Raw genomic sequence first — 26,157 nt, forward strand, 5'->3', positions numbered from 1 at the left:
CAGACCCGTGTCTGGGTGCCACCGAAGCACACAGACCAATGTCCATGTGCCACCGAAGCACATGGCCCCGCTTCTCGGTGCTACCGAAGCACAAAGACCGGCGTCCGGGTGCCACCGAAGCACATGGCCCTACTCCTCGGTGCTATCGCAGCACAAAGACTGGCGTCCGTGTACCACCGAAGCACACAACTCCACATACGAGTGCCCCTGAAGAACATGGCCTGGTGTCTGGGTGCCACCGTAGCACACAGACCCGCATCCGTGTGCCACCGAAGCACTCTGTCCCACGTCCGGGTGCCACCGAAGCACATGGCCCCTTGTCTAGGTGCCACCAAAGCACCCAGACCCACATTCGGGTGCCACCGAAGCACACGGCCCCGCTTCCGGGTGCCAACGAAGCACACAGCCATACATACGAGTGTCACCGAAACACATGCCCCGTGTCTGGGAGCCACCGAAGCACGTGGCCCTGTGTCAAGGTGCCACTGAAGCACACAAACCCACGTCTAGGTGTCACGCTGTCTCTGTATACTGGAGGTAGGGGGCCTAAGCTGACCCTAAGCTGGGGCCCTGACTAATCCCTCAACCTGGAGGTACTGTTAAAGGTACAGAGGTCCAGGCCGCCAGCGTAACCCCTACCTCCTGAGGATCCCTGCACCTAAGTAATCTAGTCCTGAGAAGGACCCCGATCACAACAAAAGGGAACAAGTAATAATATGCCCACACACAGTACTTAGACGAACGAGACAGTACAAGGGAAAAACCAAAACCACCTTGCATACAAAAACTACACAACTACAACAGAGGGAACACCAACGGGAAAGGAGATAAATGATAAAGCGAGGAAGGGAAAAAACGCTCCAAATACACTTATCTCTGAAACTCCAAATACCACGATCCGCTCTGTTAGTCTGCATGAAATGCTTTCACTGACACTTCCCTAACAGACCAGCAGGCATTTGAAGGAGTCTCACTACAGCAGCATTGATTGCAGCTGGGCGAGGCTGGACCTCGTCTAGCACAGAGAGAGAGAGAATTAACTCCCTCACTGCCGAAAAACACAAAGCACCAAAAAGTCAGCTGCGAGAAGTCAGGCTGTGTAATCATGACGATCTTCGTGGCGACACACCCGTGACACTAGGTGCCACCGAAGCACATGGCCTCCCTGTACAGGTGTCATCGAAGCACACAGACTCGTGTCTGGGTGCCACCGAAGCACAAAGACCCGCATCCATGTGCTACAGAAGCACACGGCCCTGCATCCGGGTGCCACGAAGCACGTGGCCCCACTTCTCGGTGCTACCGAAGCAACAAAGATCGGCGTCCGAGTACCACCGAAGCACACAGCTCCACGTATGAGTGCCCATGAAGCACACAGCCTCGTGTCTGGGTGCCACCGAAGCACACAGAACCACGTCCGTGTGCCATCGAAGCACTCTGCCCTGCGTCCGGTTGCCACCGAAGCACACGGCTTCACATACGAGTACCACCGAAGCACACGGCCATGTGTTTGGGTGCTACCGAAGCACACAGACCTGCATCCATGTGCCACCGAAGCACATGGCCCCGCATCTGGGTGCCACCGAAGAACATGGTCCCACTTCTCGGTGCTACCGAAGCACAAAGACTGGCGTCCGGGTACCTCCGAGGCACACGGCTGCACGTACTAGTGCCCCTAAAGCACATGGCCTTGTGTCTGGGTGCCACTGAAGAACATGGTCCTACTTCTCGGTGCTACCGAAGTACAAAGACCTGCGTCCGGGTACTTCCGAAGCACACAGCTGCACGTACGAGTGCCTCTGAAGCACACGGCCTTGTGTCTGGGTGCCACCGAAGCATACAGACCCACGTTCGTGTGCCACCGTAGCTTTCTGACCCGCATCCATGTGCCACCGAAGCACATGACCCCCTGAACAGGTGCCACCGAAGCACACAGCCCTGCATAAGACTGCGACCATAGCACATGACCCCATGTCTAGGTGACACCGAAGCACACAGACCCGCGTCCGGGTGCCACCGAAGCACACGGCCCCACAATCTGGTGCCACCGAAGCACACGGCTTCACATATGAGTTCCACCGAAGCACACGGCCCCATGTCTAGGTGCCACCGAAGCACACAGACCTGCGTCCGTGTGTCATCGAAGCACTCTGCCCCGCGTCCGGGTGCCACCGAAGCAAACGGCTTCACAAACGAGTACCACCGAAGCACACGGCCACGTTTGGGTGCTACCGATGCACACAGACTTGCGTCCATGTGCCACCGAAGCACATGGCCCTTCGTCCAAGAACCACCGAAGCACACAGACCAGCATCTGGGTGCCACCAAAGAACATGGTCCCACTTCTCGGTGCTACCGAAGCACAAAAACCGGCGTCCGGGTAGCTCCGAAGCACACGGCTGTAAGTACGAGTGCCCCTAAAGCACACGGCCTTGTGTCTGGGTGCCACTGAAGAACATGGTCCCACTTCTCGGTGCTGCCAAAGTACAAAGACCTGCGTCCGGGTATCTCCGAAGCACACAGCTGCACGTATGAGTGCCTCTGAAGCACACGGCCTTGTGTCTGGGTGCCACCGAAGCACACAGACCCACGTTCATGAGCCACCATACCTTTCTGACCCACGTCCGTGTGCCACCGAAGCACATGACCCCCTGAACAGGTGCCACCAAAGCACACAGCCCTGCATAAGAGTGCGACCATAGCACATGACCCCAGGTCTAGGTGACACCGAAGCACACAGACCCGCATCCGGGTGCCACCGAAGCACACGGCCCCACAACCTGGTGCCACCGAAGCACACGGCTTCACATATGAGTACCACCGAAGCACACGGCCCAATGTCTGGGTGCCACCGAAGCACACAGACCTGCGTCCGTGGGCCACAGAAGAATATGGCCCCTCTTCCGGGTGCCATGGAAGCACATGACCTTGTGTCTAGGTGCCATCGAAGCACACGGCTTCACATACGAGTACCACAGAAGCATATGGCCATGTGTCTGGGTGCCACCGAAGCACATGGCCCCTCGTCCGGGTGCCACCGAAGCATATGGCCCCATGTCTAGGTGCCACCGAAGCGCTCAGACCCGCATCTGGGTGCCACCGAAGAACATGGTCCCACTTCTCGGTGCTACCGAAGCACAAAGACAGGCGTCTGGGTAACTCCGAAGCACACGGCTGCACGTACGAGTACCACCGAAGCACACGGCCCCATGTCTGGGTGCCACCGAAGCACACAGACCTGCGTCCGTGTGCCACTGAAGCATATGGCCCCTCGTCCGGGTGCCACCGAAGCACATGACCCTGTGTCTAGGTGCCACCGGAGCACACAGACTCGCATCTGGGTGCCACCGAAGCACATGGCAATGCTTCTCAGTGCTACCGAAGAACAAAGACCGGCTTCCGGGTACCACCGAAGCACATGGCTCCACGTATGAGTGCCCCTGAAGCATACAGCCTCATGTCTGGGTGCCACCGAAGCACACAGATCCGCGCACATGTGCCACTATAGCACTCTGCCCCGCGTCCGGGTGCCACTGAAGCACATGGCCTGGTGTCTAGGTACCACTGAAGCACACGGTCCGGCGTCCCTGTGCCACAGAAGCACATGGCCCCACATCTGGGAGCCAGAGAAGCACAAGGCCCAATGTTTGGGTGCCACTTAAGCACACGGCCCCGGTTACTGATGCCACCGAAGCACACGGTCCTGTATACGGATGCCACCGAAGCATTTGCCCCCAAGTACGGGTGCCATCGAAGCACACAGCCCAGCATACGAGAGCCACCGAAGCACACGCCCCCGTGTCTGGGTGCCACCGCAGCCCAAAGTCTCACTTCCGTTTGCCACCGAAACAAGTGACCCTGCGTCCTGGTGACCCCCAAGCACATGGTACCATGTCTAGGTGCCACCGAAGCACACAAACCCGCGTTAGGGTGCCATCAAAGCACACGGCCTACCTGTACAGGTGCCACCGAAGCACATGGCCCCACATGCAAGTGCCACCGAAGCACATAGACCCGTGTCTGGTTGCCACCGAAGCACACAGACCCACGTCCATGTGCCACAGAAGCACATGGCCCTGCGTCCGTGTGCCACCGAAGCACATGGCTCCGCTAATCGGTGCTACTGAAGCACAAACACCGGTGTCCGGGTATCACCGAAGCACACGGCTCCAAGTATAAATGCCCCTGAAGCACACGGCCTCGTGTCTGGGTGACACCGAAGCACACAGTCCCACATCCATGTGCCATCGAAGCAAATGGCCCCATGTCTAGGTGCCACACAGACTCGCGTCCGGGTGCCACCGAAGCACAAGGCCCCATTTCTGGGTGCCACCGAAGCACACAGAACCACATCCATGTGCCACTGTAGCACTCTGCCCCGCCTCCGGGTGCCACCGAATCACACGTCCCTGTGTCTGGGTGCCACCGAAGCACACATACCCGCATCCGTGTGCCATCGAAGCACATGACCTTGTGTTCGGGTGCCACCGAAGCACATGGCCCCATGTTTAGGTGAAACCGAAGCACACAGACCCGCATCCGGGTGCCGCCAAAGAATACAGTTCCATGTACGAGTGCCCCTGTAGCACACGGCCTCATGTCTGGGTGCCACCAAAGCACACAGACCCATGTCCGTGTACCACCGAAGCACACAGACCCCAGTCTGGGAGCCACCGAAGCACATGGCCCCGTGTCTAGGTGCCACCGTAGCGCTTAGACCCGTGTCTGGGTGCCACCGAAGTACACAGACAAACGTCCATGTGCCACCGAAGAACATGGCCCCGAGTCCGGTTTCCACTGAAGCACATGGCCCTGCTTCTCGGTGCTACCGAAGCACAAAGCCGGGATCCGGGTACCACCGCAGTACACGGCTCCACGTACGAGTGCCCCTGAAGCACACGGCCTCGTGTCTAGCTGCCACCGAAGCACACAGACCCATGTCCGTGTGCCACCGAAGCACATGGCCCCACTTCTCGGTGCTACCGAAGCACAAAGATCGGCATCCGGATACCATCGAAGTACACGGCTTCACGTACAAGTGCCCCTGAAGCACACGGCCTTGTGTCTGGGTGCAACCGAAACACACAGACCCGTGTCCGTGTGCCATCGAAGCACTCTGCCCCGCATCCGGGTGCCACCGAACCACATGGCCCCATGTCTAGGTGCTTTCGAAGCACACAGACCCGCATCCGGGTGCCACCGAATCACATCGCCCCGCTTCTCGGTGCTACCGAAGCACAAAGCTTGGCATCCAAGTACCACCAAAGAACACGGCTCCACGTACGAGTGCCCCTGAAGCACAAGGCCGCGCATCTAGGTGCCACCTAAGCACACAGACCCGCGTCCTTGTGCCACCGAAGCACACATCCCCTCGTCCGGGTGCCACCGAACCACACGACCCCCTGAATGGGTGTCACCGAAGCACACAGACCCACGTCTGTGTGCCAAATAAGCACAGGGCCCTGCGTATGGGTTCCTCCGAAGCACATGGCTACCGCTTCTCTGTGCTACTGAAGCACAAAGACCGGCATCCGGGTACCTCCGAAGCACATGGCTCTATGTACGAGTGCCCATGAAGCACAAGGCCCCGTTGAATGGGTGCCACAGAAGCACACAAACCTGCGTCCGGGTGCCACCGAAGCACATGACCTCCCTGTACAGGTGCCACTGAAGCACACGGCCCCACATACGAGTGCCACCAAAGCACACAGACCCGTGTCTGGGTGGCACCGAAGCACACAGACTCGCGTCCGGGTGCCACCGAAGCACAAGGCCCCGCTTCTCGGTGCTACCGAAGCACAAAGACCGGCGTCCGGGTACCACCGAAGCACACGGCTCCGCGTGCGAGTGCTCCTGAAGCACAAGGCCTTGTATCTGCTTGCCACCGAAACACACAGACCCGCGTGCGTGTGCCACCGAAGAACTCTGACCCGCGTCTGGGTGCCACTGAAGCACATGGCCCGTGTTTAGGTGCCTCCAAAGCACACAGACCCGCATCCGGGTGCCACCGAAGCAAACGGCCCCATGTCTGGGTGCCGCCAAAGCACACGGCCCACATACGAGTGCCATCTAAGCACACGGCCCCACGTCCGGGTGCATCTGGGTGCCACCGAAGCAAATGGTCTCCCTGTACAGGTTCCATTGAAGCACACAGACCCGTGTCTGGGTGCCACCGAAGCACACAGACCCGTGTCCATGTGCTACAGAAGCACACAACCCTGCGTCCGGGTGCCACCAAAGCACGTGGCCCCGCTTCTTGGTGCTACCAAAGCACAAACATCGGCGTCCGGGAACCACCGAAGAACACGGCTCCACGTACGAGTGCCCCTGAAGCACACGGCCTCGTGTCTGGGTACCACTGAAGCACACAGACCCGCGTCCTTGTGCCCCCGAAGCACTCTGCCCCGTGTCCGGGTGCCACCGAAGCACATGGCCCCGTGTCTAGGTGCTTCCGAAGCACACAGACCCATGTCCGGGTGCCACCGAATCACATCGCCCCGCTTCTCGGTGCTACCGAAGCACAAAGCTTGGCGTCCAAGTACCACCGAAGAACACTGCTCCACGAACGAGTGCCCCTGAAGCACAAGGCCGCGCATCTAGGTGCCACCTAAGCACACAGACCCGCGTCCTTGTGCCACCGAAGCACATAGCCCCTTGTCCGGGTGCCACCAAAGCACATGACCCCCTTGAATGGGTGTCACCGAAGCACACAGTGCCACATGAGTGCCGTTGAAGCATACGCCCCCGTGTTTGGGTGCCACCGAAGCACACAGACCCACGTCTGTGTGCCAAATAAGCACAGGGTCCTGCGTATGGGTTCCACCGAAGCACATGGCTACCGCTTCTCGGTGCTACCGAAGCACAAAGACCGGCATCCGGGTACCACTGAAGCACACGGTTCTACGTATGAGTGCCCATGAAGCACACGGCCCCGTTGAATGGGTGCCACCGAAGCACACAAACCTGCGTCCGGGTGCCACCGAAGCACACGACCTCCCTGCACAAGTGCCACCGAAGCACACGGCCCCACATACGAGTGCCACCGAAGCACACAGACACGTGTCTGGGTGGCACCGAAGCACACAGACTCGCGTCCGGGTGCCACCGAAGCACAAGGCCCCGCTTCTCGGTGCTACTGAAGCACAAAGACCGGCGTCCGGGTACCACCGAAGCACACGTCTCCACGTACGAGTGCTCCTGAAGCACAAGGCCTTGTATCTGCGTGCCACCGAAACACACAGACCCGCGTGCGTGTGTCACCGAAGAACTCTGACCCACGTCTGGATGCCACTGAAGCACATGGCCCGTGTTTAGGTGCTTCCAAAGCACACAGACCCGCATCCGGGTGACACCGAAGCAAACAGCCCCATGTCTGGGTGCCGCCAAAGCACACGGCCCACATACGAGTGCCATCTAAGCACACGGCCCCACATCCAGGTGCATCTGGGTGCCACTGAAGCACATGGCCTCCCTGTACAGGTTCCATTGAAGCACACAGACCCGTGTCTGGGTGCCACCAAAGCACACAGACCCGCGTCCATGTGCTACAGAAACACACAACCCTAAGTCCGGGTGCCACCAAAGCACGTGGCCCCGCTTCTCGGTGCTACCAAAGCACAAACATCAGCGTCCGGGAACCACCGAAGAACACGGCTCCACGTACGAGTGCCCCTGAAGCACACGGCCTCGTGTCTGGGTACCACCGAAGCACACAGACCCGCGTCTTTGTGCCACCGAAGCACTCTGCCCCGCGTCCGGGTGCCACCGAAGCACATGGCCCCATGTCTAGGTGCTTCCAAAGCACACAGACCCACGTCCGGGTGCCACCGAATCACATCGCCCCGCTTCTCGGTGCTACCGAAGCACAAAGCTTGGCGTCCAAGTACCACCGAAGAACACGGCTCCAAGTACGAGTGCCCCTGAAGCACAAGGCCGCGCATCTAGGTGCCACCTAAGCACACAGACCCGCGTCCTTGTGCCAACGAAGCACATAGCCCCTCGTCCGGGTGCCACCGAAGCACACGACCCCCTGAATGGGTGTCACCGAAGCACACAATGCCACATGAGTGCCATTGAAGCATACGCCCCCGTGTTTGGGTGCCAAATAAGCACAGGGCCCTGCATATGGGTTCCACCGAAGCACATGGCTACCGCTTCTCGGTGCTACCGAAGCACAAAGACCAGCATCCGGGTACCTCCGAAGCACACGGCTCTACGTACGAGTGCCCATGAAGCACACGGCCCCGTTGAATGGGTGCCACCGAAGCACACAAACCTGCGTCCGGGTGCCATCGAAGCACACGACCTCCCTGCACAGGTGCCACCGAAGCACACGGCCCCACATACGAGTGCCACCGAAGCACACAGACCCGTGTCTGGGTGGCACCGAAGCACACAGACTCGCGTCCGGGTGCCACCGAAGCACAAGGCCAAGCTTCTCGGTGCTACCGAAGCACAAAGACCGGCGTCTGGGTACCACCGAAGCACACGTCTCCACGTACGAGTGCTCCTGAAGCCTTGTATCTGCGTGCCACCGAAACACACAGACCCGCGTCCGTGTGCCACCGAAGCACTCTGACCCGCGTCTGGGTGCCACTGAAGCATATGGCCCATGTCTAGGTGCCTCCAAAGCACACAGACCCGCATCCGGGTGCCACCGAAGCAAACGGCCCCATGTCCGGGTGCCGCCAAAGCACACGGCCCACATACGAGTGCCATTTAAGCACACGGCCCCACGTCCGGGTGCATCTGGGTGCCACCGAAGCACTCTGCCCCTTGTCCGGGTGCCACCGAATCAAATGTCCCCGTGTCTAGGTGTCAGCAAAGCACACAGACCCACATCTGGGTGCCACCGAAGAACATGGTCCCACTTCACAGTGCTACCGAAGCACAAAGACCGGCGTCCGGGTAACTCCGAAGCACAGGGCTGCATTTACGAGTACCACCAAAGCACATGGCCCCGTGTCTGGGTGCCACCGAAGCACACAGACCTGCGTCCGTGTGCCACCGAAGCACATGGCCCCTCGTTGGGGTGCCACCGAAGCACATGACCCCGTGTCTGGGTGCCACCAAAGCACACAAACCCACATCCGGGTGCCACCGAAGCACATGGCCCCGCTTCTCGGTGCTACCGAAGCACAAAAACCGGCGTCCGGGTACCAACGAAGCACACGGGTCTGCGTACAAGTGCCCCTGAAACACGCAGCCTCGTGTGTGGGTGCCACTGAAGCATACAGACCCCCGTTCATGTGCCACCGAAGCACTCTGCCCCGCGTTCGGGTGGCACCGAAGCACATGGCTCTGTGTCTAGGTGCCACCGAAGCACACTGCCTCGCGTCCAGGTGCCACCGAAGCACACGACCCCGTGTCTGGATGCAACTGAAGCACGCAGACCCGTGTTCGGGTGCCACCGAAGCACACGGCCCTGCGCATAGGTACCACCGAAGCACACGGTCCGACGTCCGGGTGCCACCGAAGCACATGACCCCACGTCCGGTTTCCACTGAAGCACATGGCCCTGCTTCTCGGTGCTCCCGAAGCACAAAGCCGGCGTCCGGGTACCTCTGCAGTACACGGCTCCACATACGAGTGCCCCTGAAGCACACGGCCTCGTGTCTAGGTGCCACCGAAGCACACAGACCCGTGTCCGTGTGCCACCGAAGCACATGGCCCCGCTTCTCGGTGCTACTGAAGCACAAAGATCGGCGTCTGGGTACCTCCGAAGTACACGGCTTCACGTACGAGTGCCCCTGAAGCACACGGCCTTGTGTCTGGGTGCAACCGAAACACACAGACCCGTGTCCGTGTGCCATCGAAGCACTCTGCCCTGCGTCCGGGTGCCACCGAAGCACATGGCCCCGTGCCTAGGTGCTACCGGAGCACACAGACCCACGTCCGGGTGCCACCGAATCACATGGCCCCGCTTCTCGGTGCTACCGAAGCACAAAGCTTGGCATCCAGGTACCACCGAAGAACACGGCTCCACGTACGAGTGCCCCTGAAGCACAAGGCCGCGCATCTAGGTGCCACCTAAGCACACAAACCCACGTCCTTGTGCCACCGAAGCACATAGCCCCTCGTCCGAGTGCCATCGAAGCACACGACCCCCTGAATGGGTGTCACCGAAGCACACAGCCCCACATGAATGCCAATGAAGCACACGCCCCCGTGTCTGGGTGCCACCGAAGCACACAGACCCACGTCTATATGCCAAATAAGCACATGGCCCTGCGTACGGGTTCCACCAAAGCACATGGCTACCGCTTCTCAGTGCTACCGAAGCACAAAGACCGTCGTCCGGGAACCTCCGCAGCACACGGCTCTACGTACGAGTGCCCATGAAGAACACGGCCTCGTGTCTGGGTGCCACCGAAGCACACGGCCCCGTTGAATGGGTGCCACCGAAGCACAGAAACCTGCGTCCGGGAACCACCCAAGCACACAACCTCCCTGTACAGGTGCCACCGAAGCACATGGCCCCACGTACGAGTGCCACCGAAGCACACAGACTAGCGTCCGGGTGCCACCGAAGCACAAGGCCCCGCTTCTCGGTGCTACCGAAGAACAAAGACTGGCGTCTGGGTACCACCAAAGCACACGGCTCCGCGTACGAGTGCCCCTGAAGCACAAGGCCTTGTATCTGCGTGCCACCGAAACACACAGACCCTCGTCCGTGTGCCACCGAAGCACACAGACCAGTGTCTGAGTGCCACCGAAGCACACAAACCTGCGTCCGAGTGCCACCGAAGCACATGGCCCCGCTTCTCAGTGCTACCGAAGCACAGAGACCGGCATCCGGGTACCAACAAAGCACACGGGTCCGCGTACTAGTGCCCCTGAAACACACGGCCTCGTGTGTGGGTGCCACCGAAGCATACAGACCCCCGTTCATGTGCCACCGAAGCACTCTGCCCCGCATACGGGTGCCACCGAAGCACATGGCTCCGTGTCTAGGTGCAACCGAAGGACACAGCCTCGTGTCCAGGTGCCACTGAAGCACACGGCCCACATACGAGGGCCACCGAAGCACACGGCCCCGTGTCTGGATGCAACTGAAGCACACAGACCCGTGTTCGGGTGCCACCGAAGCACATGGCCCTGCGTATAGGTAACACCGAAGCACACAAACCTGTGTCCGGGTGCCACCGAAGCACACGACCTCCCTGTACAGGTGCCACCGAAGCACAAGGCCCCACGTACGAGTGCCACCGAAGCACACAGACTAGCGTCCGGGTGCCACCGAAGCACAAGGCCCCACTTCTCGGTGCTACCGAAGAACAAAGACTGGCGTCTGGGTACCACCGAAGCAAACGGCTCCGCGTACGAGTGTCCCTGAAGCACAAGGCCTTGTATCTGCGTGCCACCGAAACACACAGACCCGCGTCCGTGTGCCACCGAAGCACACAGACCCGTGTCTGGGTGCCACCGAAGCACACAAACCCGCGTCCGAGTGCCACCGAAGCACATGGCCCGCTTCTCAGTGCTACCGAAGCACAAAGATCGGCGTCCGGGTACCAACAAAGCACACGGGTCCGCGTACAAGTGCCCCTGAAACACACGGCCTCATATGTGGGTGCCACCGAAGCATACAGACCCCCGTTCATGTGCCACCGAAGCACATGGCCCCGTGCCTAGGTGCTACCGAAGCACACAGACCCGCGTCCGGGTGCCACCGAAGCACATGGCTCCGTGTCTAGGTGCCACTGAAGGACACAGCCTCGCGTCCAGGTGCCACTGAAGCACACGGCCCACATACGAGGGCCACCGAAGCACACGGCCCCGTGTCTGGATGCAACTGAAGCACACAGACCCGTGTTCGGGTGCCACCGAAGCACATGGCCCTGCGTATAGGTACCACCGAAGCACACGGTCCGGAGTCTGGGTGCCACCGAAGCACATGACCCCACGTCTGGGAGCCATAGAAGCACAAGGCCCCGCATACGGGTGCCACTGAAGCACACGTCCGGGTGCCACCGAAGCACACGGCCCCGTGTTTGGGTGCCACTTAAGCACACGGCCCTGGTTACTGATGCCACCGAAGCACACGGTCCTGTATACGGATGCCACCGAAGCATTTGCCCCCAACTATGGGTGCCACCGAAGCACACAGCCCAGCATACAAGTGCCACCGAAGCAAGTGACGCCGCGTCCGGGTGACCCCGAAGCACATGGTCCCATGTCTAGGTGCCACCGAAGCACACAAACCCGCGTTAGGGTGCCATCAAAGCACACGGCCTACCTGTACGGGTGCCACCGAAGCACATGGCCCCACATGCGAGTGCCACCGAACCACACAGACCCGTGTCTGGTTGACACCGAAGTACACAGACCCACGTCCATGTGCCACAGAAGCACATGGCCCTGCGACCGTGTGCCACCGAAGCACATGGCCCCGCTTATCGGTGCTACCGAAACACAAACACCAGCGTCCGGGTACCAACGAAGCACACGGCTCCAAGTATGAATGTCCCTCGTGTCTTGGTGACACCGAAGTACACAGACCCACATCCATCTGCCATCGAAGCACATGGCCCCATGTCTAGGTGCCTCCAAAGCACACAGACCCGCGTCCGGGTGCCACCGAAGGTCACGGCTTCACATGCTAGTACCACCAAAGCACACGGCTCCGTGCCTGGGTGCCACTGAAGCACACAGACCCGCGTCCGTGTGCCACTGTAGCACTCTGCCCCGCCTCCGGGTGCCACCGAAGCACACGACCCCACATACAAGTGCCACCAAAGCACATGGCCCCGTGTCTGGGTGCCACCGAAGCACACAGACCCACATCCGTGTGCCATCGAAGCGCATGACCTTGCGTCCGGGTGCCATCGAAGCACATGGCCCCATGTCTAGGTGCCACCGAAGCAAACAGACCCGCATCCGGGTGCCACTAAAGAATACAGTTCCATATACGAGTGCCCTTGAAGCACAAGGCCTCATGTCTGGATGCCACCGAAGCACACAGACCCATGTCTGTGTACCACCGAAGCACACAGACCACAGTCCGGATGCCACCGAAGCACATGGCCCCGTGTCTAGGTGCCACCGTAGCGCTTAGACCCGTGTCTAGGTGCCACCGAAGCACACAGATCAATGTCCATGTGCCACCGAAGCACATGGCCCCGCATGCGGTTTCCACTGAAGAACATGGCCCTGCTTCTCAGCGCTACCGAAGCACAAAGCCGGCGTCCGGGTACATCCGCAGTACACGGCTCCACGTACGAGTGCCCCTGAAGCACACGGCCTCGTGTCTAGCTGCCACCGAAGCACACAGACCCGTGTCCATGTGCCATCGAAGCACATGGCCCCGCTTCTCGGTGCTACCGAAGCACAAAGATCGGCGTCTGGGTACCTCCGAAGTACACGGCTTCACGTATGAGTGCCCCTGAAGAACACGGCCTTGTGTCTGGGTGCAACCGAAACACACAGACCAGTGTCCATGTGTCACCGAATCACGCCGCCCCACTTCTCGGTGCTACCGAAGCACAAAGCTTGGCGTCCAGGTACCACAGAAGAACACGGCTCCACGTACGAGTGCAACTGAAGCACAAGGCTACACATCTAGGTGCCACCTAAGCACACAGACCCGCGTCCTTATGCCACTGAAGCACATAGCCGCTCGTCCGGGTGCCACCGAAGTACACGACCCCCTGAATGGGTGTCACTGAAGCACACAGCCTCACATGAGTGCCATTGAAGCACACGCCCCCGTGTTTGGGTGCCACCGAAGCACACAGACACAGGTCTGTGTGCCAAATAAGCACAGTGCCCTGCGTACGGCTTCCACTGAAGCACATGGCTACCGCTTCTCAGTGCTACCGAAGCACAAAGAGTGGCGTCCGGGTACCTCCGAAGCACACGGCTCTACGTACGAGTGCCCATGAAGCACACGGCCCCTTGAATGGGTGTCACCGAAGCACACAAACCTGCGTCCGGGTGTCACCGAAGCACACGACCTCCCTGTACAGGTGCCACCGAAGCACATAGCCCCACGTACGAGTGCCGCCGAAGCATACAGACCCCTGTCTGGGTGCCACCGAAGCACACAGACTCGCGTCCAGGTGCCACCGAAGCACAAGGCCCCGCTTCTCGGTGCTACTGAAGCACAAAGACCGGCGTCCGGGTGCCACCGAAGCACACGTCCCCATGTTTGGGTGCCACTCAAGCACACTGCCCCGGTTACTGATGCCACTGAAGCACACGGTCCTGCATACGGATGCCACCGAAGCATTTGCCCCCAAGTACAGGTGCCACCGAAGCACATGGCCCTGCGTCTGGGTGCCACCGAAGCACACGGTCCCGCATACGGATGCCACCAAAGCACATATCCCCGCGTGCGGAAGTCACCGAAGCACACCGTACAGCTTCTCAGCGCCACCGAAGCACACGGACCGGCGGGTGCCACTGTGCCACCGAAGCACATAGCTCCACATACGGGTGCCACCAAAACACACGGCCTGGCATCCGGGTGCCACCGAAGCACACGGCCCCACATATGGGTGCCACGAAGCACATGGCCGTGTATCCAGGTGCCACCGAAGCACACGGCCCTGAGTCCGGGTGCCTACGAAGAACAAGCCCTGCGTACCGGTGCCACCAAAGCACACGGCTCCATATCTGAGTGCCCCAAAGCATACGGTCCCGTGTCCAGGTGCCACTGAAGCACAAGACCCGGCGTCCATGTGCCACTGAAGCACAAGGCCCGATGTCTGGATGTCGCTGAAGCACACGGCCCGGCATTTAATTGCCATCAAAGCACATGCCTCAGCTTCCGCATTCCAGTGAAGCACCAGGCCCGACATCCACATGCCACCGAAGCACATGGACCGACGTCCGTGTGACACCAAAGCATCTACTGGTACAGAATATAATATCATGATATAGGTCATCTGCGTATATAAGAATATATATATTCCTCCTATACCCCGTTTACAATGCTTTTGTTGGACAGAAATATTGCATCAACAATTTGATTAGTAATGTAATAATGGCAATGGAGAACAGATGGGCATGTTAGCATTCATACTGGATTCCTGACAGATGCCACACAGACTGATGATTAGATTTGTTAATCCAAGGGAAATACACTATTGTGTTTCTGTTGACTTGTTATGTATGAGCATTTCTGTTACTGGTCAAGGGCAGACCAGTATTTGTATAACCCTGATTGTTGTCTTCTATTAGTCTGTGGTACAATGAATGTTGATTAAGCTTTGTGTGGACACTGTGGCTTGTTGACTCCCAAGACAGGAGGACAAACTATGCAAATTCATTAAATGCTCAAACATTGAGACCTGAGCGCTGCCCTTTCCCCCAAACCTGTGAATGTGTACTTGCATGGAGAACTGTGACTATTTTAAGTGACATGTGCTTCTGTAGGAGAGACATGGGACAGAGATTGAAAGAGACCTGGAACATCAGCTTGGTAGTATGGCTTTACCTAAAGAGACCCAGATTTGGATTCTACATGATTCTTGCCTAAGGGTACATAGCCCTGACTGGAAAGATACGGATCTGCTCCATTAACCATCAGAGAGCCCATGGATACATTTGTGGAGACCGGGTTGGGACGATGAAGTCACCTGGCCCCATGGATATGTTGTTTGGGGTTGCCAGGAGGGACCCATTGGTTGCCTGGAACTCATGGAGACATTTGTAAAAGCCAGATTGGGACTCACCAGTCATCTGGCCCCATGGAAACTCTCGGAGAGGCCAGGGTGGGACCCTCAGGTCTCTTGACCTTGTACCTTGATGGACTGCTAACTTCCTAAGCTTGCCGCTACCTTCTCTATGTGGGGGTCCGCCAGTAGCCGGGGCCAACTGATTGAGGTAGTTGACCCTGGAAGTCTCAAAGTCGCAGCTGTTCTATCCCAGGCAGGCGGAGCGGAAGGGTGAGACTGTGTAATGTTGTACCATCTTGGGTATTTGCTGGGACTGTTCTATGTGTTTATTGTCCTATTTTGTGGTTCAATAAAGTATTGCCACGCTGTTTTACCCTCACCCCTGTGTTGTCTGAGTAACATTACGCCCACTGAAGACCCCGGAACTTCACACCATACATTAAATGTTGGATAACAGTTGCTTAACTCCTTAAATGCCGTGGTGAAAAACAAGCATGGTATCTAAGTTGATAGACATAGGGAGGATCTCCTTTTCTCTCAGTATCTCTAAAATGCGCAATAATGGAGTATTCAGAAGTACAAAAAAAATAAAGTGAAAACCACAAAAATAACTTTTTTTACATTAAAACGTGTTTTGACTAAAAAATCACAAGCAAAAAAATATAAACCTACGGTAATTTATATTGCAGCATCTGTAACTACCCAAACTATAAAGCCATCACATCATTTATCTTGACTGAAAAATGGCATAATAATAATAACACCACAATTGCTATTATTGATCATTTTGGCCTCACCCTAAAAAAAATCCACCAGAATATATTACCTATACTGCATTATAAACTCTGTACAGTTATATAAATAACCAAATGGAAAAGTTCATACCAGTCATCACTCCCCATAGATGAAGCGGAGAACGCTCCGGTGGTCTGCATCAGATCCGGAAGTGATGATTTCGCCATCCGGATGTTACTTGATCGCTGATTCACTGCACAGGTCAGGAAAGATCTAATGACACACTGGTTCAGACGCCTGTCCGGCCAATCTCAGGCTTCAGCATCGGTCACATCTGGGCGGCTTAGTCATCGTTTCTATCTAGAGTGAGTATAGCAGGGGGACGCACATTTGTTTGTTATTTTTAAAAGATCAATGCCAAAGAAAAAATATTGGATAACTCATTTAAAAGTAAAATAATGGTAGCTCTCAGAAAATGTAGACAGAAAAAATATTTTTATTTTTACAAAGTGATTTTATTGAGCAAAGCTTGAAAGCTTCAAAACCTTCTAAATTAGGTAAAGTGCTAAAAATAAAATAAATAACATTTTTTTTTTCACAAAATGCAGCTTTTTTTGTTCATCTTTCCTACAAATAAATGGAATTAAAAAGTGATCAAAATGTTGTCTGTACCCTAAAATAGTACCACTTCTTTTTCCCTTTCCAGATTTCTGACGCACTTGTACGACGTACATGGGGTGATTGTGTAAGTGGCCCACTCGTTACAGGGTGGGTGCTGGCTGTGTTATACAGATGGCACCGGCCTCTAAACAGCAGCTGCTGAAAATAGCACCGATTGTTACTGTCAATTTATGATAGCGGCATTTAAATAGTTTTTCACCATGTGGAGAAAAACTATGGACGACTATTGCTACCAGCCCCCACCACGCACAATAGAATAGTGGGGGCTACTGGCTTTGACATTGTTCAATATCTCCAAACAAATTACAAAACATTTGCATGCTGAAATCCCCTAAAGGAAAAATATATAAGTTAAAAAAATAAAGAGATATTGAAAGAATAAAAAAATTAAAAACTCAAATCATAACCTCGTCTCCTCGTTTTCAGAAAAGAAATGTAAAATAAATAAATAAATAAATATATGTATATATATATAGGAAACATATACTGGAACAGCACCATTTCACATTCACTCACGGTGGGTGCCAGGCCTCCAAGCAACCTGTCCAAATTGCATCTGAATAGAAACATGTAAGAAGGCAGCACTCCAGATAAATTACATTTTTAGAAAAAATGGACTTTATTGAGCGCAAATGGCGACGTTTCGGTTCATAGAACTTTTCTCAAGCCTTGAATTTATCTGTAGTGCTGCCTTATTATATTTTATATATATATATATATATATATATATATATATATATATATACACATGTATATATATAACAGCACATTTGGTAATGTTGCATTTGTAACACATATGATTAAACGCTGTAAAGAAAAAAAAATGTTAAAAGCCCCAAAAATTGGAATAAAAAGCAATCAACAAGCTGTAAGCAGCCCCCCTTTGGTATTACTAAAACCAATAGCTTACGCTGGAAAAAAACAAGTCCTCATACAGCTCAAAAAAATGCACTGGTCTCTGAAAATGGCGACACAAGGCAATTTATTTTTACAAGATTCTGACTTTCTTAACCCCCATCTCCCTGTCTTTGACGCGGGCAAGCTGAGCCTATATTTTTGACAGCAGATGATGGCTGTGTTATTCAGCCATCACTTGCCTCTAACAGCTGCGAATGGAGCAGAGCTCCGCCCATAGCTATTAACCATCTAAATGCTGCTGTCAATCTGTGACAGCGCCATTAACAGCACGGTCTGGGGAAGAGCTCTTCTTACTGCGCACTGGCATCACCACGACGTGATCGTGAGGCGCTGGGTTGCCATGACAGTTGGGGGTCTACTGAAGACTCCAGTTGCTCGCCAGTACTGACAGTACTCCGGTGAACGCCAGATTCTAGTTGGCGTTCATAGGAGATCGGAGACAGTGATTTTTTTCTATATACAGCAATATAGCGGCATTGCTGTATAAAGTACAAGCGATCAGAAGATCAGACTAACAATTACAATGAAAAGAAAAAAATATTTAAAAAAAATGAAATAAAAAAAATAAAAGTTCCAATCACCCTCCGTTTCCCCCATTAAAAATAAATAAAAAAAATCTAAATTTACACATAGTGTGGTATCGTGATTTCTGTATCAAAATATAAAATGAATTAATCTGATCAGTAACAGCGTAATGAGAAAAAAATGCAACATGAGGCGATGGAAACATCATATGTACCCCAAAATTGTATCAATAAAAACATCAGCTCAGGGCGCAAAAAGCGAATCCCTCGCACAGCCCCATCCACCAACACTTGGAAACCTATCGCGTCTCAAAAAATGACAACACAAGGGATTTTTTTTTTTTTACAAATTTCTGATTTGTTTTCTACACTTAAAGTAAAAACGATGTATGTTTGGTATTGGTGAAATGGTACTGCCCCGGGAATCATATTGTCAGGACATTGTGACCATATAATGAACGCTGTATATAATAAATGCTGAGTTGGGGGATTGCGCTTTTTTCACTGCAGTTGGAATTTATCAGAAGATAAAATGGTGACATTCAATAGCAGAACTCGTCCCCAATAAACAAGTCGTCATACGGCGATATCAGCGGAAACATCAGAAAGTGACGGGAAGAAGGGAGGAGAACAGCGAAAACGCAAGAACTGATAATCGCCGGGAAGTGAAGGGAAAGCAGGAAATTCTACTAATCAGTTTGGTAACAGCCGCCATCATGCCACCGGAGAACCAGCACCGGACATTATTACCGGCCAATAAACCCCCAAACACAACGATCTGTTATTATTCCTTTATTCCTCGGCCCCTGGATGCAGATTATATGGACAAGTGACTGGAGCCATTAATAAGAGGAGATCACTCAGCAGATAACGAGCCGCCGTACGGATCCACCGACAGAAGAAGGAAAAGTGATGGAGGAGACATAACAGGGCGGAAATCAGAGCTGTCAGGAAGGGGTTAAAGGGCATTTATTCCATCAGTAGGAATATGGTATCTATAGATTTGGTGTCAGCTGAATCCCCCAGAATAACCCAGCAGTGCAGAGACCCCCATCCTCCATGTATGTATGTACACTGCTATCTATAGACACACATACATCCACAATGCCCACAGCTCGTACATCGCACAGCCTCAGCCGGGGGCTCCACCACCCGGCAGCACAGACCCCGCTCACCACCTCAGACCCCCGGGGTGAGCGCTCATATCGCTGCTGGCTCTGCTCCTCCGTCCTCAGCAATTTGGTGACATCCGCGGTGATGGGAACACTGCGCGCAGGGCGTGGCTTCTCACTGTAACAGACACTGACGTGTTGTCATGGAGAACTCAGGGGGCGTGGTATCTATAATGGGCGGAGTCTCCTGGGAATGGGCGGGGCCTCCGGTTTATAGTGTTCCGCACATAATAGGAAGTAGCAGCAGTGCATGCTGGTCTATACAGTCTAAGATCCGTCCTGCTGCTGCTGCTCGGGGAAGATGGAGAGGGACAGAGAGCAAAAGGACAGATCTGTGAGAGGAGAGAGAGATGAGAATCTGTGTGAGAGGGGAGATCATGGGGGCAGTCTGTAATAGTGGGGGGACTATGAGGAGCCTGCTATATGAGAGGGGACTATGGGGAACAGGCTGTATGAGAGGGAGCTATGGGGAAAGTGGGGGGCTATGAGGAGCAGGCTGTATGAGAGGGGAGTATGGGGAACAGGCTGTATGAGAGGGAGCTATGGGGAAAGTGGGGGGCTATGAGGAGCAGGCTGTATGAGAGGGGACTATGGGGAACAGGCTGTATGAGAGGGAGCTATGGGGAAAGTGGGGGGCTATGAGAAGCTGGCTGTATGAGAGGGGACTATGGGGAACAGGCTGTATGAGAGGGGACTATGGGGAAAGTGGGGGGCTATGAGGAGCAGGCTGTATGAGAGGGGAGTATGGGGAACAGGCTGTATGAGAGGGAGCTATGGGGAAAGTGGGGGGCTATGAGGAGCCTGCTGTATGAGAGGGGACTATGGGGAGCAGGCTGTATGAGAGGGGACTATGGGGAACAGGCTGTATGAGAGGGAGCTATGGGGAAAGTGGGGGGCTATGAGGAGCTGGCTGTATGAGAGGGGAGTATGGGGAAAGTGGGGGGCTATGAGGAACAGGCTGTATGAGAGGGAGCTATGGGGAAAGTGGGGGGCTATGAGGAGCTGGCTGTATGAGAGGGGAGTATGGGGAAAGTGGGGGGCTATGAGGAACAGGCTGTACGAGAGGGGAGTATGGGGAAAGTGGGGGCTATGAGGAGCTGGCTGTATGAGAGGGGAGTATGGGGAAAGTGGGGGGACTATGAGGAGCTGGCTGTATGAGAGGGAGCTATGGGGAAAGTGGGGGGCTATGAGGAGCAGGCTGTATGAGAGGGAGCTATGGGGAAAGTGGGGGGCTATGAGGAGCAGGCTGTATGAGAGGGAGCTATGGGGAAAGTGGGGGGCTATGAGGAGCTGGCTGTATGAGAGGGGATTGTGGGGGGACTACGAGGAGCAGGCTGTATGAGAGGGGATTATGGGGAGCAGGCTGTATGAGAGTGGACTATGGAGAAAGTGGGGGACTTTGAGGATCAGGCTCTATGAGAGGGGACTATGGAGAAAGTGGGTGACTATGTGGAGCAGGCTTTATGAGAGGGGACTATGGGGAAAGTGGGGGGACTATTGGGAGCAGACTGTATGAGAGGGAGCTATGGGGAAAGTGGGGGGCTGTGAGCAGCTGGCTGTATGAGAGGGGATTGTGGGGGGACTACGAGGAGCAGGCTGTATGAGAGGGGATTATGGGGAGCAGGCTGTATGAGAGTGGACTATGGAGAAAGTGGGGGACTTTGAGGAGCAGGCTGTATGAGAGGGGACTATGGAGAAAGTGGGTGACTATGTGGAGCAGGCTTTATGAGAGGGGACTATGGGGAAAGTGGGGGGACTATTGGGAGCAGGCTGTATGAGAGGGAGCTATGGGGAAAGTGGGGGGCTATGAGGAGCTGGCTGTATGAGAGGGGACTGTGGGGGACTACGAGGAGCAGGCTGTATGAGAGGGGACTATGGGGAGCAGGCTGTATGAGAGGGGACTATGGAGAAAATGGGGGGGACTACGAGAAGCTGGCTGTATGAGAGGAGACTATGGAGAAAGTGGGGGGACTATGAGGAGCAGGCTGTATGAGAGGAAAGTGGGGGGACGTTGAGCATCAGGCTGTATGAGAGGGGACTATAGGGAAAGTGGGGGGATATGAGGAGCTGGCAGTATGAGAGGGGACTGTGGGGTCGATGAGCATCAGGCTGTATGAGAGGGGACTATGGGGAAAGTAGGGAGATTATGAAGAAAAGGCTATATGAGAAGGGACTATGGGGAAAGTGGGGGGACTATGGGGAATAGGCTGTATGACCGGACTATGGGGAAAGTGGGGGGACTATGGGGAGCACACTGTATGAGAGGGAACTATGGGGAAAGTGGGGGAACTATGAGGAGCAGGCTGTTTGAGAGGGGACTATGGAGAAAGTGGGGAGATTTTGAAGAAAAGGCTGTATGAGAAGGGACTATGGGGAAAGTGGGGGGGACTATGGAGAGTAGGTTCTATGAGAGGGGAGTATGGGGAAAGTGGGGGACTATGAGGAGCAGGATGCATTAGATGGGACTATGGGGAAAGTGGGGGTACAATAGGGAACAGGCTGTATGAGAAGGGACTATGGGGAAAGTAGGGGAACTATGGGGAGCAGGCTGTATGAGAGGGAACTATGGGGAAAGTGGGGGGACTATGGGGAGCAGGCTGTATGAGAGGGGACTATGGGGAAAATGGGAGGACTATGAGGAGCAGACTGTATGAGAGGGGACTCTTGGGAAAGTAGGGGGACTGAGGAGCAGGCTGTATGAGAGGAAATTGAGGCAAGTAGGGGGGACTATGAGGAGCAGGTTGTATGAGGTGACTTTGGGGAAAGTGGGGGGACTACAAGGAGCAGGCTGTATGAGAGAGGACTACGAGGAAAGTGGTAGGACTATGTAGAGCAGGCTGTATGAGAGGAGACTATGGGGAAAGTGGGGGGACTATAAGGAGCAGGTTGTATGAGGGGACTATGGGGAAAGTGGGGGGACTATGAGGACCAGGCTGAATGAGAGGGGGCTATGAGGAAAGTGGGAGGACTATCAGGAGCAGGCTGTATGAGAGGGGACTATAGGGAAAGTGGGGGGGCTATGAAAAGCAGGCTGTATGAGGGAACTATGGAGAAAGTTGGGGACTATGAGGAAAAGGCTGTATGAGAGGGGACTATGGGGAAAGTGGGGGGACTATGAGGAGCAGGCTGAGGGAACTGTGGGGGGACTATGGGGAGCATGCTGTATGAGAGGGGACTATGGGGAAAGTGGGAGGACTATGAGGAGCAGGATGTATGAGGTGGGACTATGGGGAAAGTGGGGGGACTGAGGAGCAGGCTGTATAAGAGGGGACTAAGGGGAAGGTGTGGGGACTATGAGGAACAGGATATATGAGAGGGAAGTGTGAGGCTCCATTGGGAGTTCTCTGAGAGGAGGGACTAAAGGAAAAATGGAGGGTATATGGGGAGTTTTCTGTGAGAAGAGGGACTATGGAGCATGTGGGGAACATTAGGGAGTGGTCTGAGAGTAAAAAGCTTTGGGTAAATTGAGGGACCATAGCTGGTGTTCTGTGAGAGACGGGATTATGGAGAAAGTGGGGGGAACTAGGAGGAGTGATCTGATAGAGCGAACTATGGGGAAAGTGAAGGGACCATGTGGAGGGGTTTGTGAGAGACGGCACTATGGGGAAACCATAGGACATGGTCTATGAGACGAGGCCTATAGAGAAGTGGAAGATGAGGGTCTGTGAGAAAACAAAGACTTGGGGGACACTCTGTAAAAGTAGGGGTACCACAGGGAGCCGTCAGTTAATTTGGCTAGTGCGGAATGAGGGAAACCATGGTGAGCGGTCTCTGATGGGGACCGTTGGAAGCAGTTTGTGTTAAATGAGAGACAATCGGGATCACAAGATAAGAGGAGTGACTGAGAAGAGCGGTCAGGTGCCCATCATATAGATTAATGGCGGAGTGTACGGCATGTGCTGTGATGAATATAAAGTCTGCACTGTTGCATCATGATGTTGTTTATGGGGGTCTGTCTGATAAGTGACAGTGAGCCCTGGACCCAGAGATACAAACCCACTGCCCACCGCCCCTGCCCCCCAGTTCTAAATTATCCTAGGTACAAGCCCGCTGCACACAGCTCCTGCCCCCGAGTTCTGCATTACCCAAAGTACAAGTCCCCTGCACACAGACCCTGCCCCTCATTTCTGCATTACCCAAGGTGCAAGACCCCTGCACACAGCATCTGCCCCTATTTCTCCATTACCCAAGGTACAAGCAAGCCCCCTACACACAGTCCCTGCTTGCCAGTTCTGTATTACCGAAGGTACAAGCCCCCTGCACACAGCTCCTGCCCCTCAGTTCTGCATTACCCAAGGTACAAGCCCCTGCACACAGCCTCTGTTTGTCAGGGCACGGAAAACCCACCAGGAGGCAGTAAACCTCATATGCTATCCAGGGGTGTACATAGAAATCATGGGGCCCCATAGCAGAAGTTCTAATTGGGCTCCCCCCCTCCCAAAAAAAAAAATTGTTGGGGTCACAGGGGAGCATATCTCATAACTTTCCAGCCTTTACATAGTAATTTCCTCCTGCTGAAGTCCTAGATTGTTTTTGTGTTACCCCCATAAAGTATGATGCCAACAAAACAAAAGTACCCCCCCCCCCCCAAACACGGAATGATACCCCCATGGTAAATTCCTCTACATTAGCCTCCACATGCACAGTATAATTACTCTATTGTACCCCACCTCAACTCCCAAGGCAATGTATGGTGACCCCAACACAGTATGATCCCCCCAGCTATGACCCCCATACAGCCCTTCATGCAGTATAATGGACCTACATACAGTATGATGGCCCCATACCTCTCCACAATGTATAATGGCCCGCACTAGCCCTCCACACAGCATGATGGTACCCACACAGGGCTGCTACTAGGAATTACAGGGCCCCATACTGGCTAAATTTTTGGGCCCCCTTGAGACTCTGCCCAGCCTCCACCCCAGCTCCGCCTCAACCCCTCAAACGTTCCACAGTCCCACCGCCCACTCTTGGAAAAACTCTACTTTCTGCACCACGTCTTCACCAATCACACATTAACAGTACCCATTGAACACCAGCTCACATATACTGTATAGCCAGCAGCCTTTGTTTTGGCCAGAAGATTTTTTAAGCCGCCACCACGACAAGTAGACTCTTCTCTAACATATTAAACATTTCTTATAATACTCAATACTCTTTTAGGTATATTTTATTCATGGGAATGTGTCACACACATTTTTTAAAATGACCAATAATACCACATACAAGGGATAAATACCACCACACTATGACTATATCACATATTACCACCACATAGTGACCGAATAATACCACATACAAGGGACAAATATCGCCACACCATGACCAGACCACATATTACCACCACATAGTGACCGAATAATACCACATACAGTACAGACCAAAAGTTTGGACACACCTTCTCATTTAAAGATTTTTCTGTATTTTCTTGAAGCTCATCAAGAGAATGCCAAGAGTGTGCAAAGCAGTCATCAAAGCAAAAGGTGGCTACTTTGAAGAACCTAGAATATAAGACATATTTTCAGTTGTTTCACACTTTTTGTAAAGTATATAATTCCACATGTGTTAATTCATAGTTTTGATGCCTTTAGTGTGAATGTACAATTTTCATAGTCATGAAAATACAGAAAAATCTTTAAATGAGAAGGTGTGTCCAAACTTTTGGTCTGTACTGTATACAGGGTGGTCCAAAAGTAGGTGGACAGAAAGTGTAATAAGGTTATGAAGGGGGAGGTTTAACAAACATGGTGTAAAGTGAAACTGGCTCATTTGCCCTTAGCAACCAGTCAGATTCCACTTTTCGTTCCTCACAGACTCTTTGGAAAATGAAAGGTGGAATCTGATTGGTTGCTAAGGGCAACTGAGCCAGGTTCACAGATCTAGTTTTCAAAGATAGATCTCCCCCCAAATCTGTTTTCTTTTCAGATAACACATAATGGCAAATAATTTAAATACAGATCAAAGAAAATGGATTTTAACAGAGTATTGGAAATCTCAAAATGCTGCAACCGTTACAGCAAATTGGGTTGAAACATTTGGTACTCAAGCCCCAAAGAGACAAACCATTTACCGCATTCGTGACAAATTCAATGCCACGGGCTCAATCCTTAATGCTCCAAAAACTGGTCGACCCAAAACAGTCTGTACAGAAGATAATAATTTGTTCAGAGTCCAAAAAAGTCCACCAGAAGAGCCTCTTTGGAATTGGGAATTTCACGAGCTTCTATCATGCGAATCCTGAAATCTATTGGGTGGAAAGCTTATCGTCCACGTCTAATTCATGGTTTATTGGAGGATGATCCAGACAGGCGGCTGCAATTTAGTGTTTGATAAATCTCCCCCTTCATAACCTTATTACACTTTCTGTCCACCTACTTTTGGACCACCCTGTGTATATATATATATATATATATATATATATATATATATACACACACTGCTCAAAAAAATAAAGGGAACACTCAAATAACACATCCTAGATCTGAATGAATGAAATATTCTCAT

Source organism: Phyllobates terribilis, unplaced genomic scaffold, assembly GCF_046119375.1.
Source record: "Phyllobates terribilis strain yellow unplaced genomic scaffold, ASM4611937v1 Scaffold_51__1_contigs__length_9155689, whole genome shotgun sequence".
Lineage (NCBI taxonomy): Eukaryota > Metazoa > Chordata > Amphibia > Anura > Dendrobatidae > Phyllobates > Phyllobates terribilis.